This window comes from Neovison vison, chromosome 1 (genome assembly GCF_020171115.1).
Source record: "Neovison vison isolate M4711 chromosome 1, ASM_NN_V1, whole genome shotgun sequence".
Taxonomy (NCBI): domain Eukaryota; kingdom Metazoa; phylum Chordata; class Mammalia; order Carnivora; family Mustelidae; genus Neogale; species Neogale vison.
In genome coordinates this window covers 58,455,179-58,464,866 of record NC_058091.1, presented here as the reverse complement: position 1 = coordinate 58,464,866, position 9,688 = coordinate 58,455,179, and the positions used below count along the sequence as shown (strand labels likewise).

The 9,688-nt window shown below is 45.9% G+C and overlaps 1 non-coding gene across 1 annotated transcript; it reads left to right on the top strand.

Annotated features, from left to right (window-relative positions):
• Positions 1-8,879: 8,879 nt before the first annotated feature.
• Positions 8,880-8,961, top strand: TRNAL-UAA. The gene has a single exon. It is a non-coding gene; the product is annotated as a tRNA-Leu (tRNA).
• The last annotated feature ends 727 nt before the right edge of the window (positions 8,962-9,688 follow it).

Genomic DNA, 9,688 nt, shown 5'->3' with positions numbered 1-9,688 from the left:
TCCAAACCTTTGTGGAGAGAAGACTGACCACCGATGGCTCCAGCAGCTCCCTTCAGTTTGCCTGATGAGGAGCAAACGCACAGTCTCAGCTTCACCAAAGGCGCCCAGGGCTGTCAGCGTAAGTAGGCAACCTCCCTGAGCCCCTGGCAGCCAACCTAGACTCTTCTCCTGCTTGCAATACTGCTCTTATTCTCACCTTTAAAAAGCATTGTTTTTGAGCAGTAGGGCTCAGCTCCTAATGTATCCACCCAGCTGCAAAGTACACCAAAGGATGATGTAAGAGGACAGGAGCATCATGGTGGGGCCACCCCTCTGCCTGCAATTCACCAGGGGACGCTGTGGCATTTGCCTAAGCCAGTCACTCAATAATCTTTATCATTAGCCTAGCTCTGTCACCTGAGCTCCAGATTTTAATATCTTACTGTCTGCTTGCCCTTCCTTCTCGAATGTCCCACAGGTTCCTGGGACTCAACATTCTGTTTTTCCGCTATGGACCTCCTTCACTTAATGGGATCATTATCTTCCTAGATTTAGAGGCAAAAGATCAGAATCACCTTCACTGTCCACAAGCAAATGAAATGAAATTGAAATTGTTGCCGATATTAGAAAGAGAAATTGTTGCCGATATTAGAAAGAGAGCATGCAAGAGATTAATATTTGTGAACTATTTTGTGGTTAGCATAATCTGAAATGCACACCAGGTTCTTGAGTTGCTACAGTTTCCTGTCTGGACTTTCTCAATTGACCCAGCATGGAAGTGTTTCACTTATCAGGAACTGTATTTTGACTTACATTTAAATTGATATAATCTTTCATGTTCATGTAGTTGATCATTTAATAAATGTCTAGGGGCACCTGGGTGGCTCATCATTTAAGCATCTTGTTCTTGGTGTGGGCTCAGGTTGTGACCTCATGGGTCCAAGGATCAAGTCTCAGCCAGACTCTGTGCTGGGTGGGGAGTCTGCTTGAGATCCTCACACTCTGCCCCTCCCCCCACTAAACTCGCATGCTTTCTTTCTCTCTCTCAAATAAATAAATAAATCTTAAAAAAAAAAATGCCTACCAGGTGCAGATCTGATACTAATTAACCTGAGTTTGAACTTTCACACATTTCTTTTACATACATAAGCTACCCAGGAACAGCTTGTGCAGGCCTTGTATCCCTGCACCATGTTTAATGGCTCCTTTTCTCATTTTCACAAGTGTCTTGTTTGGATGACAAATTATATGGTCATCCAGCATATATCTGATATAGAATCTGGGTGTCCCTCTGTTTGACGTTTTTTAAACTGACCCTGCCCTTAATATCTAACCAGTTTAGGGGCACCTGGGTGGCTCAGTCAATTCAGCATCTGACTTTGGCTCAGGTCATGATCTCAGGATTCTGGGATGGAGCCCGCTGTCCTGCTCCCCACTCAGTGGGGCGTCTGCCTGTTTCTGTCCTCTCCCCTTCCTTCTCTTTCTCCTCTCTCCTTCCCCTCCCCCTGCTTGTGTGCCTGCCTGGTGGGCACTCATGCATGGTCTCTCTCTCTCTCTTTCAAATAAATAAATAAAATCTCAAAAATTTTAAAATAAAATCTAACCAGTTTAGTCTGAGCCCCTGCCCCAGTGGCTGCAGAAAGACCCTGCCTTTTGTTAGATCATTCCTCTCCTTGGTGTAAAGCCCATGGAGACCGAGGATGTGGCCTTTCCTTTCTCACTGCCTCTTCCCGAGGCCATATTTCTTACTGGCCAAAAAGACAAAGTAAAATAATATCCCTAAGAACAAATGAAAAATTTAAAGTAAAACATCACAAGGAAGGGAGAAAATTCAGAAAAACTAAAATGTAGAAATTAAAATATAAGGGTTAAACTATAAATGTAGTGAAAACAAGCTGTCACAAGAACCAGTGGTCACATTTAATTACAAAATAAAAATGAAAAGCTACCACATGTAAAAATAAAAACACAAACAGAGATTTAAAAATTTTCAACTAAACTGGAAATAAACAAAAATTCAAAAGGATTAAAAAGCCAAAATGTTTTTAAGGGAAATATAAAGGCACTGTAAGGAAAACCAGATAGAGGCTGAACACTTGAAGAACGAAGAACTAAAATACGAATGGGGGATGTTAGATAAAATGAATAAAATGAAATAACATATGTAAAATGCTTCTCACAGTGAAGTGATGTTGACACAGTGCTCCATAAAACAAAATTTGTCTCTAATAAAGTTGGAAAACAAAAGACAAGTTGGGAAAGAGGGGAGGAGGGAGTAAAGAGCCCCACTGAAAGCAAGTCGAGAGTCCCTGGCAAAATGTCTCCTGAGACTTCTCAGTAGTTGACTTCCAGATAGCTGGGAGATAGGAGGCAGAGGTAATACAAGGCCTTACTCTTTGTCCTGGTCCCCTGTCCCCTTGCATGACTTTATGGTATCTATGACCCAGAGCTATCTGCGAGAGCCTCACCACAAACAATTTTGGGAAAGAGTCTCAGTTATCGTCACACATGCTCAGGGACCAGCTCTGTTCTCTGAAATCCAGAAGAATATCATGCTCAGGTATCTAAAAGCGTCTGGCAAGTATTTGGGAATCCCCAACGTAAGCCAACAGATGGCTTTCCATTCTTACCTTCAGATGAGAAAATACATCCTAGGGTTGATGGTGTTCAATGCCTACTTGTGATCTCTGTCAAATAAATAAATAAAATCTTTTTAAAAAAGATTCTGGGGGTGCCTGGGTGGCTCAGTGGGTTAAAGCCTCTGCCTTCGGCTCAGGTCATGATCCCAGGATCCTGGGATCGAGCCCCACATCGGGCTCTCTGCTCAGCAGGGAGCCTGCTTCCTCCTTTCTCTCTCTGCCTGCCTCTCTGCCTACTTGTGATCTCTCTCTGTCAAATAAATAAATAAAATCTTTTAAAAAATAATAATAAATAAAAAATAAAAAAAGATTCTGAAGCATTGAACTGATGTTGAAATAAAAGGGTGTTAGAATGATGCTGGGAAGTGAAAGATTTCTGGTAAAGTGAAAGTAAAGATTGTCTTCATGACAAGACACACCTTAGGAGGAGGCAGTTTCGGGGTCCAGACAATAATTTATATACCTATTTCAATTCAAGAAGACAACAAGTATACCCTCAGGAGATAGCCTTACCTAAGAGAAAGAGGTAAATGATAAGAAATCAGGCCAAAGCTGGGGAATCGAGAAAGCGACTTCTCAGAAACACTGTAGAGCCCCTTCATGCTTTCCACACGTACTGTAGGAGCCCTCTGGAATGCACTGGCTCAGGAATGCTTTGGCAGAAACCCTACTGGGATAACTGAGACTCTAAAACCGACTCTGTCTCAGATCACCCAGCTCAAGTGTGCATTCAAGGAGTTGAGGAGTTGAGGTAGGGCTTGAGAACTGGCATTTCCAACAAGTTCCCAGGTGTTCTGGACACTCTGAGAGCCACTGGCTTATATTTAAAGACATGTTCATTTTCTTTTTTTTTTTTTTTTTAAGATTTTATTTATTTACTTGACAGACAGAGATCACAAGCAGGCAGAGAGAGAGGAAGGGAAGCAGGTTCCCTGCTAAGCAGAGAGCCTGATGCAGGGCTCGATCCCAGGACCCTGAGATCATGACCTGAGCCGAAGGCAGGGGCTTAAACCACTGAGCACCCAGGCACCACTACCATGTTCATTTTCTTGCATAAGAAACAGATTGGAGGTGTGTGGTTTCTGGTTGGCTGTGGCTCACTAAGGTCATAAGGGCAAGATCTCTTTCTCATTTACCCTTCTGACATCTTTGGGCATTCACTGACTATCCTAGGTTTGTCCCCTCATGGGCACAGGATGGCTAACACAACTCCAATAATTTCACCTTCACACCATTTCAGTAAGGGCAAGGAGAAAAGGGGAAGGAAGAGCATAAGCTTTCACTTCCCCAGGCTTTTTTTTTTTTTTTTTAATCCAGAAAGAACATCTTTTTCAGAACCCTCAACCAACTTCCCTTATCTCTCATTGGCCAGAACTGGATCATTTACCCACTAACCCCTTATCCCTGTCCCAAACTCATTACTGGCATAATGGATGACATGATAATCACTGCCTTAGACCAACAATAATTCATCCCCTGGGATAGGGGGAGACATCTATCTTGCCTAAAATCAAAACGGGAATGGCTGTTCAAAAAGTAACAAGTATCCAGGCACCTGGGTGACTCAGTCGGTTGAATGTCAGATTCTTGATTTCTGCTCAGGTCATGACCTCAGGGTCATGGTATCACCAGCCTCAGTCTCCAAGTTCAGCAGGGAGTGGGCTTGAGATTCTCTCTCCTTCTTCTGCCCACCCCTCACTTCTCTTTTTCTGAAGTAAATAGATAAATAAATAAAATCTTAAAAAAAAAAAACAAATATTGACTATCACCCCAACTGGAGCCTACCTCTAGCTAACTGGCCAGCTAGATATTTTGCATACATTAATTCATTGAATTCTCACATTTCTCTGAAGTAAACATTATTATTCTCATTTTGCAGGTGAGGAAACTGAGACTTGAGAAGGTTAAGTATTTTGCTCACACGGCTAGGAAAACTTTAGAATTTGAACTAGGTCTATTGATTTCACAGTCTAAATAATATCCTTACATTGTGATTTCCTGATGTCTCTTGTTTTAGAGATAGCTCAGAGAAATCTTTGCTATCATAATGAGAGCCCTTGATTATGGTTAAAAAAAAAGGCTAATTTATATTCTGTTTACTATATAGGATGTATGTGCACTATATATCACAAGATTTGATATAAAAATTTTAACCTATGAGTACTTAATTAGAAAATTCTGTCACCAAGAATAATTTATTCCTAATGATATGACATAGCTTAATTTTTTTTAAAGATTTTATTTATTTATTTGACAGAGAAGAGAGAGCGAGCACAAGTAAGCAGAGTGGCAGGCAGGGGGCGAGAGAGAAGCAGGCTCTCTGCTGAGCAAGGAGCCCAAAGCAGGGCTCGATCCCAGGACCCTAAAATCATGACCATTCATCAGTCATCCCTTCTCTCTGGATGGCTCCCAATTCTGTTTTCTCATGCACATCTTCTGCCTGACACCTGACCCACATCCCTGCTGTTCTGTTCCCAAACAGAACTCTCCCATTCTGTTTCAGGGGCCTTCACCGTAATATATTCCAACTAAAGGTCTTCATATGTTGCAATCCAGTAATGGTCTTATCACCTTCTATGGACCAGGAGTCTGCAAATCCTAAAATGTGCTAACACTGTCCTTCTTTAACCCTTTGCCAGTTGTCCACTAGCAAATAACCCCTCCACCCAGTTATCAGTTCTTCCTCCTCCTTACAAATCCATACCCTTTTCTTCCCTGTGACCACCACCGTCAGATTAGCCCTCATGTTCTTTTACCTGAACCATGTACTTGTCCCTGTTCACTGGGTCCTTCCTTCTGCCTTAGAGATTGTCTAAAGCATACATTTGGGGGCACCTGGGTGGCTCAGTGGGTTAAAGCCTCTGCCTTTGGCTCAGGTCATGATCCCAGGGTCCTCCTCCTCTCTCTCTCTGCCTGCCTCTCTACTTGTGATCTGTCAAATAAATAAATAAAAATCTCAAAAAATATATATATATGTGAAAACAAAATATATGCTCATAAATATATCATCCAAGCTAGAAAAACTAGCTGGTATGTATTGGTCATCTATAGCTACATAGAAATAACATAAAATTTATGTTATTTAAAATTTATGTTATCAGCTTAAAACAATAAATATTATCTTGTATAGTTGCTGAAGGTTGGAAAATCAGAGCTTGGCTGGTGGTTCCAGTTCTGGGTCTCTTACAAGGTTGAAATCAAGATGTTGGCCAGGGCTACCGTTATGAGAAGGTTTGACTGGGCAGGGGGATCCATTACCAAGCTTGTTCATACAGGACCTCATGGTATGACATGCTTGCTGGCTGCTCTGCACCACATGTGTCTCTCAAAAGACCGCTCATTAAATGACTGTTGGTTTCTGCCAAAGGGAACGATCCAAGGGAGAGAAATCGAGTCATTAGTAGCAATGATGACTGAGGTTGCATATCACCTCTTCTGTTTTATTCTATTCATTAGAAATGGGTCATTGCATTCAGCCCACATTGCAAGGGAAGCTCCATCTCTTAAAGGAAGGAGTAGCAAAGCATTTGTGAACACATTTTTAAATCACCAAAAAAATGCATAAAGAGTATCATGACTTAAATAAACACACGTGCACAGTGAAAAATACTTTAAACAGAGTAAAACATTTGCCTATAAGAAGTATGTCAAATGCAATTTCCTGAACATGAATCCATTTCAGTGTTGCAAAAATTGTCTTAATATTGTCACTTGCTTCCTAATATTGTCAGTTATAACAAATGTCACTGCATAGTGCTTTTCACATTTTGTTCCAACACTCAAGTGGATATTTGTCATGCCTTGCAGTTTCCAGATCTTTTGTACACCCTTCTGGTGTTTGGGGAATGTCCTCCATTTTAAGGCCTGCTTCCTAAGGTAGAAGTCAGAACTTTGTATCCTAACCTCCCTGTGGCTAGGACCTCGGGATGGAATTTATGTTCCTTAATCCCAAGAGTCCCAGGAGGGATGTCAGTTTGGAAAAGGGCAGCATGGCCCAAAATCTGACTTCCAGTAGGGAGGAGGGAAAGGACTCCAATGATGGACTCACATATGGACTCTTCATCTAGGGGTGCTACTTTCCCACATTGGCTTTATTCTCAGAGAGCCTGTTTCTGTGTAATGCTCCTAGTGCTCTACTACACTATCCCAGTCTTTTTAATTAACTATTGTTTCATTTAAAAACAAACAAACAGCCAAACACCTTAGTGGCACACAGGCACACAAAAACCTTAACATTTTTATTCTGTCCAGAGAGTCTGTGAGTTAGAAATTGGAAAAGAATACACTAGCTTATCCCTGCTCCATTATCTGGGGACTTAACTGGAAAGAGTCCATGGCTGGGTCACTTCATAGTGACATGCTGAAATCAACTGAAGCTTCACTCATTTATATTTGCAGCAGTTAAAATTGACTGTTGTTTGGGGCTGTTGACCAGAAAGAGTACTTCGGCTCTGTCACAGTATGGTGGCTGGGTTCCCAGTGCAAGCATCCCAAGAGAACCAGGTGAATGAGCTCAGAGGTCACAGAATGCTACTCCACCACAGACACAGGCTTCCCAGATTCAGTGAGGGAGAAGGGTACGGGTGTCAAAATCACAGTGGAGGAAGATGAAGATGAAGTCACATGTGGGGTGGGAGATATTGTTGTAGTCCTCTTTGGAAAATTACAGCCTGCCACACAGCAGACCGAAATTTTCTCTTCTCCAATAGCTCAGTAAACACTTGCTATACAGGGCTGTTTTCAAAAATTAAATTAGATAGTGTATGTAAAGAGCTTAGAGCAATGACTGCCACACAGTGAGTATTTAGTAGGTTCTTTTATTATTAGTGAGTTCTTAGTAGGTTCTTTTATTATTTCTATCTTTCATATTCTGAAAGCCCAATTTTATGAAATCTGAAACTTCTTGATGATTTGGTGCCTTAAGATGGAGATGGCAGAAGGAGGAGGTGATCTGGTGTCATCACCCCAGGGATGTTTCTAGACCCCCGGCACAATCTAAGTTCGCCTTCTTTTCTCGGCAGAGCGGGCTAGGTCTAAGGAACCTGCCCTTAGTTTTGGTTGGCATGCTGGTGCTCGGGTGGGCCAGGCCTCGAGCTCAGTAGGTGGCACACGGTTGAGGCTGGGAAGGTACAGGCCACTGGTCCCTCCAGGTGTTATGCGGCCTAGTGAGGGGGGTGGTAATTCCACCGGCTGTTGCCCAGAAGAGCTGCCACGGCCCACGGGTGTTCTTAACCGGAACTCAGAGCTTAGTGACATCCTCCCAGGTCAGGGCAATATGCTCGAGGGTCACAGGAGTTCGTGAAAGTAGCAGGGCAGGGTCTTTTGCAGCGTGACACAGAGCCGGAAGAGCCCGTGGGCGGGGTCCCACCGAGGAAGATGAATCTGTGCAGTCGCCAGCACCGCAGAAGTTCTCGGTCAAAGGCAGCCGCGGGCTCTCAGGCCCCCGGCTGCCAGACGCTGCGGAACACCGAGGCGGTGGCTCTGGGGTACATTCGAGGTCCCGGGTGGTCGGGAATGCAATGGCAGTCCCGGGAAAGGAGGTGACAGGACAAACGGAGTCTCCTGGGCGCAGAATGGAGGGAAAGCATTGCCGGGCACCGAAGAGAACCTAAACTTCCAAGTGCACAGGTGGGTCGTGGGAACGAGGAGTGGCCCTTCCTGACCGCGGGTGTGGTGCCCGCAGCCAGCTGGGAGGGCCGCAGGTGCCACACTCCCTGCGTGTGGCGGGGCGCAGGACAGACATGAATTTTACAAACTTCCTTCCTGTGTGAGCTGTGAAGAAGAAAAGGGGTTCTGCTGCCCATGCAACTCATTCCTTGAAGTTTATTCTATTTAGAATAAAACGAACGAAACTCCACCCTCTGGGCTCGGTCCCTGCACCCCCATTTCCGCGCGCCTCCCAAACGTGCTTCCAGGAATCCAGAAGTTTACGGGTGTGTTTGTTTCCCGCGCCCGCGCACCTCGAAACCGAAAGCACCACGGGCGGCGCCGGAATCCCGCCCGCAGCGAGCCGCCGAGCGCCGCCGCCACCCGCGCGCCGAGCTCGGCTGCAGTTGCCCTCGCTGCCGCGGCGGGCCGGGGGCAACAGTGAGCTGCGGCGGCGGCGGCGGGAAACGGAGGCTCCCGCGGGGAGGCCGCTCCAGCTCGGGACGGGAAAACCGGGAAAGCGGCAGCGAAGGATCCTCAGAAATTCTTGAGGGAGGGTGCGAGGACGATGGAATACAGCTTGTAGGAAGAGTGAAAAGCAGACCGTTCGCCTGTACCAGGATGGCCGAGTGGTTAAGGCGTTGGACTTAAGATCCAATGGACAATGTCCGCGTGGGTTCGAACCCCACTCCTGGTAGATATTCGTTTTCTGCCTTTTTTTTTAACTTAACAATTTTATTTATTTTTTAAACATAAATTTCACCCAGCACACCACGTCTTGGGCCCAAGAATTCCGCCTTCTAGCTGGGAGAGACGCACCCTTCCCCACCCCTCCCCCCAACATATACCCGGCGCGGCTTCCTTTCCCGCGGGCGGGAGACGTAGCGCTGAGCGGGTTGGGCTAGGGCGGGCGGGCTAGGGGCTGGCGGGCGGCGGACGTGGGGGCCGCGGGCGGGGGGGGCGTGGGCGGGGGGCGAGGGGGCCGTGGGCGGGGTACGGAGGGGGGGGCCGCAGACAGGGGGCGGGGTCCGGCGGACCGGGTCTGGCGGGCGGCCGGCTGGCCGGCGTTTCCCCGGCCCCGGCTGCGCTGCATCCACCGCGGGTGGGTCGAGCCGGGGTGGGGACTCCGCTATGCGGCGGGGCTCGGGTTCCGGCTGCCGAGCGAGAGCCGGCCGGGCGCGGCGGGCGCCTCTGCCGTGAAATCTTGGTTAGAAAGCTGCCCATGCAGAAAAGTCACAGATCTCTGCCTTTTTCCTTTTCGCAAAATTAATTGTATGCACGTAGCTCTTCAGTTAGCTCCTTGAAGGCGGAGTCAGTGTGCATCACAGCTCTAAAATCTTAGGAGTCTAACTTGCATTCGGTTTAGAATTTTAAAATACCAACGGCATGGTCTAGCTGTTTGTTGTTGTTGTTGTTTTTTTTTT